Source organism: Embiotoca jacksoni, unplaced genomic scaffold (assembly GCF_022577435.1).
Source record: "Embiotoca jacksoni isolate LCO1_2020_lvr unplaced genomic scaffold, fEmbJac1.0.p SCAF_74, whole genome shotgun sequence".
In the NCBI taxonomy this organism is placed as follows: Eukaryota; Metazoa; Chordata; class Actinopteri; family Embiotocidae; genus Embiotoca; species Embiotoca jacksoni.
The window spans coordinates 217,302-230,876 of record NW_027185430.1 but is presented as its reverse complement, the minus strand read 5'-3'; the positions used below and the strand labels follow the sequence as shown (position 1 = coordinate 230,876).

Genomic DNA, 13,575 nt, shown 5'->3' with positions numbered 1-13,575 from the left:
TACTGCTCACCACATCGTTCATATACTGACATGCTTTGTTGTGGTGCAAGAAGTCCTGTTTAAAAGAATACTCTCATTTGAATGTGATTTGTCGGGAGGCTGGACTGAGTTACACTCTAATAACAGCCACTTATTAAACAGAAAACTCTCAACGAAGACGAGTGATTCAGCGCAGTGAGGCAGAACAGGGCTGAAGTGGAGTGCTGCCCTGCTCAGTCATCCCACACACACCATCCCTTAGATGAACATCACCAAACCAGAGATTGAAATGTCAGAGTACCACGTTCATTATTTTAATAATGCAGTAACAGCAGACATGTTTGCAACACTTTTCTAATACACTGGTTCAGAGTCGTCTTCTTGCTCTGTGACTCATCTGGTTGAAAGAAGTTTGGCTCATTATTTCACTATTTCATTTACAGTTTCAGTTGGATTCCTGCAGATAATTCCACCGTTTGGTTTCCAAAAGTGTGTTTTCCTTTAAAAGCATTATGGCTCTCTAACTATTATACTCAGCGTTTTCCACCCAGTTGTAATGTTAAGTGTGGGCTGATGGTTTTGTGGGTGAAGCAAAACATTTTATTTTATGCATCATGTAATGCATTCCATGCAAATACAACAGCACTGGCAGCCCTGCACAGCTCATTCAGCTGTGTTCACAGCAAACTAAGCAGGAACGAGAGATCCCCATTACTCTATTTAGACCTCTCTGTCAGGAGCCATTTGCAGAGCAGACAATGGAGCGAGTGCTTTGAAAAGCACTCCAACAAATGTTGTGCTACTGACTAGTTACTCTGATGTTTTCTCGTCAGGAGGAAATCAGAGAAAACTGCAGTACGGCACGCTATTTACATGTAAAGCTACATAACAGGTTTTCATTGCATACATGAACTCTCCATTTACACCAAACCTTCTTCTCAAAGGCAATGGTTCCATTTGTCCTGACTAAAGACAATAAAGTGAAGATATACAGACCTAGTAACTGAAAGCCTGTTCTGAAGAAAAACGTTTTCAACTGTCTCTTCAAAATGTCAGGAGTCGAGAGGTCGCAGTGACAACAGCAGAGTAATCCACAACAGGTGCAAAAGTTTGAAAAGCTCCGTCGTGTTGGGTTTCAAAGCAGGTTCGAGGGACGGACAGTCATTTCATTTTAAGTGCACGATGTTGGGTGTGTAAGGAAGGAGGAGATCGACAACGGGGATTCAACGAGTCGACAGTTTTGGCAGATGTCACCCTGTTTCATCAAATCCTGTATACACAGAACAATGTTAGTTTACAGTGAGGTGGAAATCTGAAATAAAGATCGACACACTGATGGTTGTCTTTGAGAAGTTGAGTGATCAGTGAGAGTGACCAAGAGGAAATATCAGAAGGTCAGCGTTATACTGCGCTGACTGATCACCGCCGTGAGGTTTCACGCCAGGAGCATCGCCATAGAAACCAGAAACGACACCTGTCAAATCAGACTGAGGAGAAGTCTGAGGCACTTCCTGTTTTTGGCATAGAATGCAGAGTATCAAAGGTCAGAGTGTCATAAGGTCACATGGTGTACGGAGTATCAAAGGTCAGAGTGTTAAAGGTCACATGGTGTATAGAGTATCAAAGGTCAGAGTATCAAAGGTCACATGGTGTACGGAGTATCAAAGGTCAGAGTGTTAAAGGTCACATGGTGTATAGAGTATCAAAGGTCAGAGTATCAAAGGTCACATGGTGTACGGAGTATCAAAGGTCAGAGTGTTAAAGGTCACATGGTGTATAGAGTATCAAAGGTCAGAGTATCAAAGGTCACATGGTGTACAGAGTATCAAAGGTCAGAGTGTTAAAGGTCACATGGTGTACAGAGTATCAAAGGTCAGAGTGTTAAAGGTCACATGGTGTACAGAGTATCAAAGGTCAGAGTGTCATAAGGTCACGTGGTGTACAGAGTATCAAAGGTCAGAGTATTAAAGGTCACATGGTGTACAGAGTATCAAAGGTCAGAGTATTAAAGGTCACGTGGTGTACAGAGTATCAAAGGTCAGAGTGTCATAAGGTCACATGGTGTACAGAGTATCAAAGGTCAGAGTGTCATAAGGTCACATGGTGTACAGAGTATCAAAGGTCAGAGTGTTAAAGGTCACGTGGTGTACAGAGTATCAAAGGTCAGAGTATTAAAGGTCACATGGTGTACAGAGTATCAAAGGTCAGAGTATTAAAGGTCACGTGGTGTACAGAGTATCAAAGGTCAGAGTGTCATAAGGTCACATGGTGTACAGAGTATCAAAGGTCAGAGTGTTAAAGGTCACGTGGTGTACAGAGTATCAAAGGTCAGAGTGTTAAAGGTCACGTGGTGTACAGAGTATCAAAGGTCAGAGTGTCATAAGGTCACATGGTGTACAGAGTATCAAAGGTCAGAGTATTAAAGGTCACATGGTGTACAGAGTATCAAAGGTCAGAGTGTTAAAGGTCACATGGTGTACAGAGTATCAAAGGTCAGAGTATTAAAGGTCACATGGTGTACAGAGTATCAAAGGTCAGAGTATTAAAGGTCACATGGTGTACAGAGTATCAAAGGTCAGAGTGTTAAAGGTCACATGGTGTACAGAGTATCAAAGGTCAGAGTATTAAAGGTCAGAGTGTTAAAGGTCACATGGTGTACAGAGTATCAAAGGTCAGAGTGTTAAAGGTCACATGGTGTACAGAGTATCAAAGGTCAGAGTATTAAAGGTCAGAGTGTTAAAGGTCACATGGTGTACAGAGTATCAAAGGTTGAATTAAACTCAGCCAAAGACGTTGGGAGTGACGGCACTCCTCCAACATTCCAACATATATGATCTGAAATACTAAACTCAGCCGTCAGTAATGAGTTACAACTACATTACAGCATCCGTATGTCTTCAAACTTTACCTGTCAAAAGTTTATCCTGTTTATTAAAGCAATCTTTGGTTTTATTGTTTCTCCCAGGAAACTCACGTAATTTAAAAAACACTGAAACCCTGCAAACTAGCGACCAACAAATTGACTCACACAGCTGCTCTCTGCAGATACAGGAAGTCCTCCGTGGTTCGTCACCCAGACCAGGCGTCACTTCCTCTCTGACTGATCATTGACATGTAAATCACAGCACAGCCGTTGTTGTTTAATAATGTGTGAGGGATTTTTATCAGACGACGTTGTGATTATAAAATCTGAGTTTTAGCAGCCGCAGCTTGGAAATGGTTTAGAAATGACTGCTGGCTGACATGTAGTCTTAAAGGGCCACGATTCAGTTACAATTTCATAATTGTACTGTTGTTTGATGACACAAACAGAAATAATATGGAGATGAGAAAAGCTTTATCAGGGATTTGGCTCTTACACACGTCTAAATACTGCTTTCAGTCAAATCAAGTCAAATATCAAACTCTCTGACAGTCAGTGACTAAAGAGCTGAATCTCCATGAGATATAATGAACAGAAAAACATGCTGCTGTTGTACTGAACAGAGAAGAAACAGACATGTCTGTTAAAAACAGGCTGACACATGTTCATCTGTTAGATATTAAAATAAATTAAAAACATGTCTAAATACTGGTTTCAGAGGGAAAAAAATGTATCTAACAATAATGATAATTAGCTCACAGCTTAATCAACTACATTTGATTTTATGTCAGTGAGCACTAATGCTACCAAACACACACACTGATAATAACTAGCTAACTAATGTTACAGCTACAAACATGAAAAATATTACATTTTGATAAATGGAAACTAATATTTAAACATGCAAATTAAATTGAATATTCCAGGACCAAAAATGATCAAATTCCTTGTCAAGTAAAAATTTTTTTTTTAAATTCCCTGATACTTCCTGATACTCCCTGATATTCCCTGATATTCCACTATATGCTTGATATTCCATGATATTCCCTGACACACTCTGATATTCCCTGATACTCCAGGATATTCCCTGATATTCCACTATATGCTTGATATTCCATGATATTCCCTGACACACTCTGATATTCCATGATACTCCCTGATACTTCCTGATATCCCCTGACAACCCCTGATATTCTCTGATATTCCCTGATAATTCCCGATACTCCTCGATAATCCCTGAAACTCCCTGATACTCCCTGATATTCCCTGATGTTCCCTGATACTCCCTGCTATTCCCTGATATCCCCTGATATCCCTTGATACTCCCTGATATTCCCTGATATTCCCTGATGTTCCCTGATGTTCCCTGATGTTCCCTGATATCCCCTGATACTCCCTGAAATTCCCTGATAGTCCCTGATACTCCCTGATACTCCCTGATACTCCTTGATATTCCCTGATAATCCCTGATACTCCCTGATACTTCCTGATACTCCTTGATGGTCCCTGATACTCCAGGATATTCCCTGATATTCCACTATACACTTGATATTCCATGATACTCCCTGATACTTCCTGATATTCCCTGACAGCCCCTGATATTCCCTGATATTCCCCTGATGTTCCCTGATGTTCCCTGATATCCTCTGATAGTCCCTGAAATCCAGTGATATTCCCTGATACTCCCTAATATTCCCTGATACTCCCTGATACTCCCTCATATTCCCTGATATCCCCTGATACTCCTTGATTTTCCCTGATACTCCCTCATATTCCCTGATATTCCCTGATACTCCCTGATATTCCTTGATATCCCGATATTCCCTGATACTCCCTGATATTTCCTGATACTCCTTGATATTCCCTGATACTCCAGGATATTCCCTGATATTCCACTATATGCTTGATATTCCATGATATTTCCTGACACACTCTGATATTCCATGATACCCCCTGATACTTCTTGATACTCCCTCATATTCACTGATATTCCACTATATGCTTGATATTCCATGATACTCCCTGATACTTCCTGATATTCCCTGACAGCCCCTGATATTCCCTGATGTTCCCTGATGTTCCCTGATATCCCCTGATACTCCCTGATATTCCCTGATACTCCCTGATATTCCCTGATATTCCCTGATATCCCCTGATACGCCCTCATATTCACTGATATTCCACTATATGCTTGATATTCCATGATACTCCCTGATACTTCCTGATATTCCCTGACAGCCCCTGATATTCCCTGATGTTCCCTGATGTTCCCTGATATCCCCTGATACTCCCTGATATTCCCTGATACTCCCTGATATTCCCTGATATTCCCTGATATCCCCTGATACGCCCTCATATTCACTGATATTCCACTATATGCTTGATATTCCATGATACTCCCTGACACTTCCTGATATTCCCTGATACACCCTGATGTTCCCTGATGTTCCCTGATATTCCCTGATATTCCCTGATATTCCCTGATATTCCCTGATTTTCCCTGATACTCCCTGACACTCCCTGCTAGTCCCTGCTATTCCCTGATATCCCCTAATACTCCCTCATATTCCCTGATATTCCTTGACCAGTGGGAACCCTTTACATTATATGTGTGCACAGAGAGTTTTGGAAAAGCAAGCAAACGTAAAGTGATAAGTGGTGATGACACGTGCACTTTACATCCTCCTACATCTTGCCAAAATATGAAAAAGCGCTCGTATTGTGGAAGCTAGGCATGTGCAGGTATGAGTGATTCAACACCAATCAGCCACTCAAACAACATCCTTAGAAAGAGTGTACTTGCATTGTGGCATTAAAGACCTCCACCGACCCCTCTAATAGAACCATTTACTGCTACCAGTGATTTACCAGTGATCAACGTAGAGGAGGACATCCCGAAACCATCACAGCGGGAAACACTCACAGGACACTCTGTTCCATACACCCCCACCTCCTCCTCATCCCTCCCTATCCTGTCCTTGTGGATTACAGCATGCAGATACGACTAACCAGCGGTTACACATCTGCATCAGTGAGCACAGAAGTGGCCGTATACAGAGCAGATGACAGATCTGCAGCTGCCAGGAGCCTCAACAAGTGTGGCTCCTCCCCAAACACTGTGTCATCCTGTGCAAGAGATAAAGTCCTCCCCAGTATTAAAAAGAAAACACAGCATGGACTCTTGAGATTTTGGAAGGCTGAATTGGATTCTCAATCCATGGAGCTGTTTTCCGCAGCTACAGCTGGTTGTATTCCGATATTCTTTTTCTTCTGCTGCTCGTGGTGTTTTTCACCATCACTGGTGCAGCCTGAAGTCGATGGAGAAGGAACAGATTCCTCCACACCATCTCTTACCTCTTTATTCAGATGGCCCTGTTGGTGGGATGAGGACTCCCCACGGAAAAGCATCACCTCTTTTTTTTTTATGCATTGTTAATTACAAGTATGATTTCTTTTCTTATTATCGTTCTATGAAATTGAAAACCTTCTGAATATTAAATAAAGCAACAAGATGCACCACCTAGAGCTCCGGTTGAAGCACAACATCAAAGCAACAGAATGGATGAAGTTTACTTCTTTATCTACTAATGTAATGAGCACAAAGTGTTGAAAATACAAGTAAGTGTTTTGTATCCCATGAGAATGTAAACCTCTTGTATCATTTAAAGTGTCAGTTAGATAGAATTAAAATAAATGATCTTGGTTTTAGGTCGTGACATCGCGTACGAAACATTCTGCAACAGAAGGTTTTATATGTGTCTCTGATCAGAGCACCTCCTGCCACAAATATAAGGAAATGCCATCAGCGATCTCTCCAAGCAGTTGATTGATTTAAGTGCGTTGCACCAAATAGTGACAAGGCAGTGACAACTACTGAGGCGATGACATCATACAGTTACCTCCATCCATTATCTATAGACGCTTCATCCAGGAGACGGAAGCCCACCTGAGCTGACTGTGGGCGAAGGCGCCTGCCAGTCGATCACAGGGCTAATACAGAAAAACACACAAGCATTCATGCTCAGCTGCACACTTACAGCCAATCTACAATCACCAAGTAACCCAACACGTGTGGCTTTGGCATGTAGGAGGAGGATACAACCCACACGTGCACAGAGAGCAGACTGGGTTACAGTCCTGAACATTCAGCATTGAGGCAGCAGGTCTAAGCACTGCAGCATCAGGCCTCCAACAAAGTGTCACAAAATCAAAATAGAACATTTCAAAAGATTTAATTTACATACAAAAAAGCCTTTTATTTATATACTATTCAATAATAGAAAAATTGGGTTTGGCATGTTTTCAATCCAATTAGAACTGTTTGGCGTGTGCATGTGTGTGTGTGTGTGTGTGTGTGTGTGTGTGTGTGTGTGTGTGTGTGTGTGTGTGTGTGTGTGTGTGTGTGTGTGTGTGTGTATGTGTGTGTGTGTGTGTGTGTGTGTGTGTGTGTGTGTGTGTGTGTATGTGTGTGTGAAAAGAAACGAAGTGGTCAACTGAAGCACTTTCTAGTTAAATTAAAAACAGATTAGCTGGGTGAAAACACAGTCTCCTCTGTATCGCTGTCAATAGCTCATTTATTTTCTGCTGTCTCAGGAAAGAAAGATGCATATCTAAAATACTGTAATTGTTTCCTCATTGCCGTGATTCCACTTTAATTAGATCTTAAATTATGGTACATTCAGCAGTGTTTCTGAACCACCGACTCAACGACACAAAAAATACACCATCACAGATAAAACCAGCAACCTTCTAGTAATTATTTGGCCGATATATCTGGACTGAGCTGCTGGCTTAACAATAACTACAATACAGTGCAATGAAATACCACACAGACACACACAGGTCCGCTGGACGAGTCAGAATACCTGAACAAAAATCTGTAGGATCCCTTTAAACACATCACATCACCACTAACAAACACAATTAAATGTTCAAAGGAACCAACACTAACTTCCGGTCGATCCATTGTGATGAAGGTTATTAGAAGTGCACTGTCATGAACCTGATACTAAATGTAAGCAAACACTTTTCAGACACGCCAAACGATGTCGTTTTCTGGTGAGAAAAAATGTATCGTGATAAATTTGTTGCAGAGTTCCTATTTTAAGTCAAATATCAAACGCTCTTGACTGTCAGTGACTAAAGAGCTGAATCTCCATGAGATATAATGAACAGAAAAACATGCTGCTGTTGTACTGAACAGAGAAGAAACAGGCTGACACATGTTCATCTGTTAGATATTAAAATAAATTAAATCCATCTCTAAATTCTGGTTTCAGAGGGAAATCATTTATCTAACAATAATGGTAATTAAGCTCACAGCCTCATAAACTACATTTTAATTTGTGTCAGTGAGCACTAATGCTAGCAAACACACACACAGACAACTAACATTTAAACATGCAAACTAAATTCCCTGATATTTCAGGACTTGGCCCTGTCTTGAAAATACTATTTTTTTTTAATTCCCTGATACTCCCTAATATTCTCTAAAATCCCCTAATATTCTCCGATACTCCCTGATATTCTCTGATATTCTCTGATATTCTCCGATACTCCCTGATATTCTCTGATATTCTCTGATATTCTCCGATACTCCCTGATATTCTCTGATATTCTCTGATATTCTCCGATACTCCCTGATATTCTCTGATATTCTCTGATATTCTCCGATACTCCCTGATATTCTCTGATATTCTCCAATACTCCCTGATACTCCCTGATACTCACTGATACTCCCTGATATTCCCTGATATTCCCTTATATTCCTTGATATCCCCTGATACTCCCTGATAGTCCCTGATATTCTCTGATATTCTCCGATACTCCCTAATACTCCCTGATAGTCCCTGATACTCCCTAATATTCCCTGATATTCCCTTATATTCCTTGATATCCCCTGATACTCCCTGATAGTCCCTGATATTCTCTGATATTCTCCGATACTCCCTGATACTCCCTGATAGTCCCTGATACTCCCTGATAGTCCCTGATACTCCCTAATACTCCCTGATAGTCCCTGATAGTCCCTGATACTCCCTGATACTCATTTTATTCACTGTTAGGTATCAGTACTGATATACATGACTTCATAACAGCATGTTGTAGTTAGTGACTTGTCTCAATGGGAAATTTTGGCTTTTTAAAACCAAACCAAACAGTCCTCACTGGGGTTGAGAACACAACATGAACTGGTAGGAGGATTTACTACCATGACACAAAAACAATTCAAACCATAGCTGCCGCTTCTCAGGCCTGCTTCACCTATCTGTCTGTCTGTCTGTCTGTCTGTCTGTCTACATATATATATATATATATATATATATATATATATATATATATATATCCATATATATATATATCTATGGATATCTATTTGTGTACACAGCCCCTCTGAACAGAAACAGGTAACCACAGAGTGGAGGGGCCACTTTCTCCAGAAATAAAAGGACCACGGCATGAGTCAACAAGGAATCCATAATTTACAAACCGACTCCCTCCTATGCACAAAAATGACAGATGAGGCGAGAGGAGAGGAGGAAGAGGAAGATGAAGATGAGGAGCAGCACGTGATGGGAGAAAAGAGAGGAGACGATGATGAGCGGTGAGTCTATGTTTTCTTTGAGGGCTCAGTTATGTAGATCAGAGCCTCTGGGACACAGTGGTGTGAACTGACAGTCCCCCCCCCCACCCCCCTCCGCCCATGCACCACCCCCACCCCAAACACACGCACCACACACACGCACACACACACACTGAACATATTAACAGTGAGAATTAAAGAAGAGAGGGGGAAACAGGGAACTTCATTAAAAAGGTCATCATCATCATGATCATCATCTGCCTGGAACAGCATCCCTGTCAAGTGACCTTCTACCCTTTATCTGATCCTCGTTATTACATCAATTAAACATGTTAGCGCCTAAAAATAATCCTGTTGAGTTGATATGAAGCTCTTCAGATGAGACGCTTCCTGTACTGAAGCATCATGTACCAACTCCAACGTGAGACCTTCTGGTGCAACAATTCATCCTGAGAGAGGGGGGTTATGAGGACTTCCTGCATCACTTCCAAAGGAGATCACCATGTGTGTATATCTATGATGAGGATCATCTACAAGGTGACTGTTGTATACTGTATCTCCAGCAGTGACTAACATGTGTGACTGGGCCTCTTCTCTTCTCACCTCATCTAAACTGGGAGGAAGTGTGATGTCATTAAAGACCACGTCCAAGCATGCAAACCTTCACTTTACTGCATTATTTTGTGTGACAAGTCGCTGAGGCGTACACACACACACACACACACACACACACACACACACACACACACACACACACACACACACACAAATACCGCATTCATCCAGTTTTATAGGGTGATGGTGCCCCCGCAGCAGCCGACGGGCGCAACTTTCCTCCTCCTCCTCCTCCTCCTGGATCGGGGAGAGGATGGAGAGAGACTCCATTCAATACACACACACACACAGACACACACACACACACACACACACACACACACACACACACACACTCACACTCTCTCTCACACACACACACACACACACACACACACACACACAGTTGGTCTAAACCTCCCTCCATCCTTACCCACAGCAATCAGCCTGAGAGGAGGTTTCCGTTAATTTAATACGAATATTTTAATAAATGTAATTAACCAGCGTCAATATCCATAATCTCCTGAATCAGAATGACTTTAAATTAAAATGGTGAATATTCCCTCTATCAGAAGATCCCGCTGTGCAGTGACAGAAGCTCTCCACGCGCGCAGTCTGCAGGTGGTAACGGACAGACGGACGGACGCTGAATCGTGAATACTTCGTCCAGTTCCACAAAATGATCATGTGTCTGACAACAGTTTGACCAAAGAGCCCTTTGAAGCCTCTTGTGTTTTTAACCCGGCTGTTTGGCGCAGCTCGCTCGGCTCCAGTGCGCAGCTCTGTGCGCCCGTGCGCTGGAGACGGAGTGAGACAGAGTGAAAAGTGGCAGACACAAGAGATGCTGCTTTCTGCTGGGCACGGGACGCTCTCATCACTAACCCCTTCCACTGATCACAAACCACCTCATCAAGGTGTAAAACAGACAACTTCTCCTGCTTCAGCTCCTCTGGAGGATTCTGTCGTGAAAACCACCAACTCAAGCGTCAGCCCGCTGAATCACAGTTGCCTGATTTCACCGGTCAAAGCCCACAGAAAAAAAAACATGTTCCCACATGAAGCTGACAGAATGAAGTGTGCTCGTTTATTTACCGTGAGAGACGGATCCCATCCGCTGCGAGTTCCCTCCTCAGAAAATATTCCTGTGTACGTTACGTCCCGTTAGGATAAGGTCCATTCCTTCCAAAAGCCACGTAGACCCCCCCCCACCCCCCCAGAAAATAAAATCCCGACGCTCAAGCGTTGGAAATCAGCCTGGGAAATAAGACTGGCGCACTTTTCACTCCAGAGGGAAGAAACTAGGGTTAAATACGGTCCAACATCTACACAAGCGCGGAAACAAATGAAGGAGAGCCTTCCAGTCCAGAACAAGTGCGCCGTTAATCCAGAATGTTTTCTAATACAAACTCTGATAAGAAAGATGTTCTCCTCTGACAGATGACACGGTGCCGCTGCGGGTTACCAGTCTACATGTTAATGACGCGGATGGTGGAGAAAAAGAAACACGAGTGGGATTTTTCTCCCCCCATCGTCCGCTCCTCACGATTCAGGCTGCACTTGGCTGATAAAACAGCGTCCTCTCTCTCTCTCTCTCTCTCTGCCTCTTCCTCTACCCCCCTCCCTTCCTCCTCCTCCTCCTCCTCCTCCTCCTCTGCTCCAACTCTCTCTCGGAAGCTTCCATGGAGCAGAGACGCGCCTAGCGGCCCGACAGGGAACTCCACAGGCACGTACCCCCCCCCCCCCCCCCCCCCCCAGCCTGCTCTTAAAGAAACATGAGAGGGAGACTTTTTACTTACGTGACTTTTGGAGGCGAGATGATGAATAAAATCAAATAAAGAAAAATCATCTGATTCGGATGTTACAAACAGCGCAATAAAAAAACAGACTCGCATCCTGCCAACAATTAATTATGAAGAGGACTAATTAAAAAAAAAGAAGGCTATGAAAGTATAACAAAGCTCCTGTTGAATTTCTGGATGACCTTGATCTGTGACCTCAAGGGTATTTCAATCTGAACAGAAATGTTCTGTTCTTATTCTGGAAAAGAACAAGAAAGAAACTTCCTCCTAAAGAAATAAAACAAGAGGAGCCATGCGAGGGAAGGGGAGATGAGGTGAGACATCCCGTGGCCCTACCCCTCCTTTAGGAGCGCCCCCTAGTGGCAGTGGCCCTTCAGAATAAAGCCAGAAGGGTTAGGGCTTTAAATCTTAAACTAACATCGCTCGTTACATCAACACTAGCCACAATGCTCCGAAGTTAGTTTTTAATGAGTTTGTAGGTCCCAGGAAGTTGATTATTAAAATTATGTAAATACAGTATGATGACAATAAAAGTGCATCTCAGAGAATCAGCTGTTAATGCTCACAAACAAGATTTCATTCAATCTGTTTGAACCAGAAATAGCTCTATTAAAACTGCAGATCGCATAAATATTCTTGAAAAAAGTTCTTAATGTTATGTTCCTTCAGTCTGAGAAGCATTGTTCTCCCACACCGTTCAGTCTGAAAACACTTTGTTTGGAGGGTTAGATGATAGATCATTATCTAGATTTCATTCCTGCGGTGCTTCTCTGACCAGCGTGGTACCAACACAGTACAGGAGTTCAGTTTCAGTACAACATTCAGTCGGGACCACCACGGAACCGCTGCATGGAGTCAGTGCCGCATGCATTACAAATGAGTATGTCACAGGCAGACTCATAACAAGCAAAGCAGAGCCATGGATACAAGAATCACAGTGACAGCTGTGTCATCCAAAGGCTGCAGCCATGATGGGAGGTGCAGCCTAACTCCATCAGCCTCAGCAGCAGTCAGTCAGAGGGCTGATGAACCAGCTCCTCCAGTTATCATTTCATCAAGCAATGCTGTAGACGTGAGCCTGACAGACACAGCTGAGGGTGCACAGACTCCACTGCAGTCACAACCAGCGGTGGTCTCCTACATGACACGTGATGGGATCATAATACTGGTCAGCCCTTCTCTTATGGGTCAGAAGAAACGCAAACATTACTGCAAAGTAAAGCAGAAGTTATTGTGAGGCGACGCAAAATAGTTGAACTTTATGGTGCTCCACTTTCATAAAACAGAATAATTATTTTGAGGGCTAAAGTGGTAAAACTAAAGTATATTTGACAAGAAAATGTAATTCTGAATTTAGAAAATTTTAATATCTTGAACCTATTAACCATCTCAACACGAAAATAAAATGCAGGCACAACAAAAATGTCCAAACTCTTGAAGCCTATATTATCACATCTTAATTATAAACATCGGCCTCAGTTTTACAAACACTTTTGAATACAGTCACTGCTGTAAATGCAACTGTAAAAAAGAAAGAGTTCCTTTGTACCTGCAGTATACCGTGAACAATTCACTTCCTTTATTTTACCAGCTGATCATATTAACTTGTATTGTCTGTTTTGATCATGATTATCTGAGGCTTTGCTAATTTCCAGAGTGAGGGATCAATAGAGGACATTTGCAGTAACATCAGGGACAGACTCCTGGTCAGTTTTCCCATCACTACAGTGGGTGAAGAAATACAAATCAATGAATCA

General features: G+C 42.4%; 1 protein-coding gene across 3 annotated transcripts in view; it reads right to left on the bottom strand.

Annotated features, from left to right (window-relative positions):
- nlgn1 (neuroligin 1) overlaps positions 1–11,205 on the bottom strand; it is a 318,255-nt gene extending 307,050 nt beyond the window's left edge. For all 3 annotated transcript variants that reach the window (XM_069177521.1, XM_069177522.1, XM_069177523.1), the window contains exon 1: positions 11,112–11,205. The gene's annotated coding sequence lies outside the window, so the exon portion shown is untranslated. The remainder of the gene's footprint in view (positions 1–11,111) is intronic.
- Between the last annotated feature and the right edge of the window lie 2,370 nt (positions 11,206–13,575).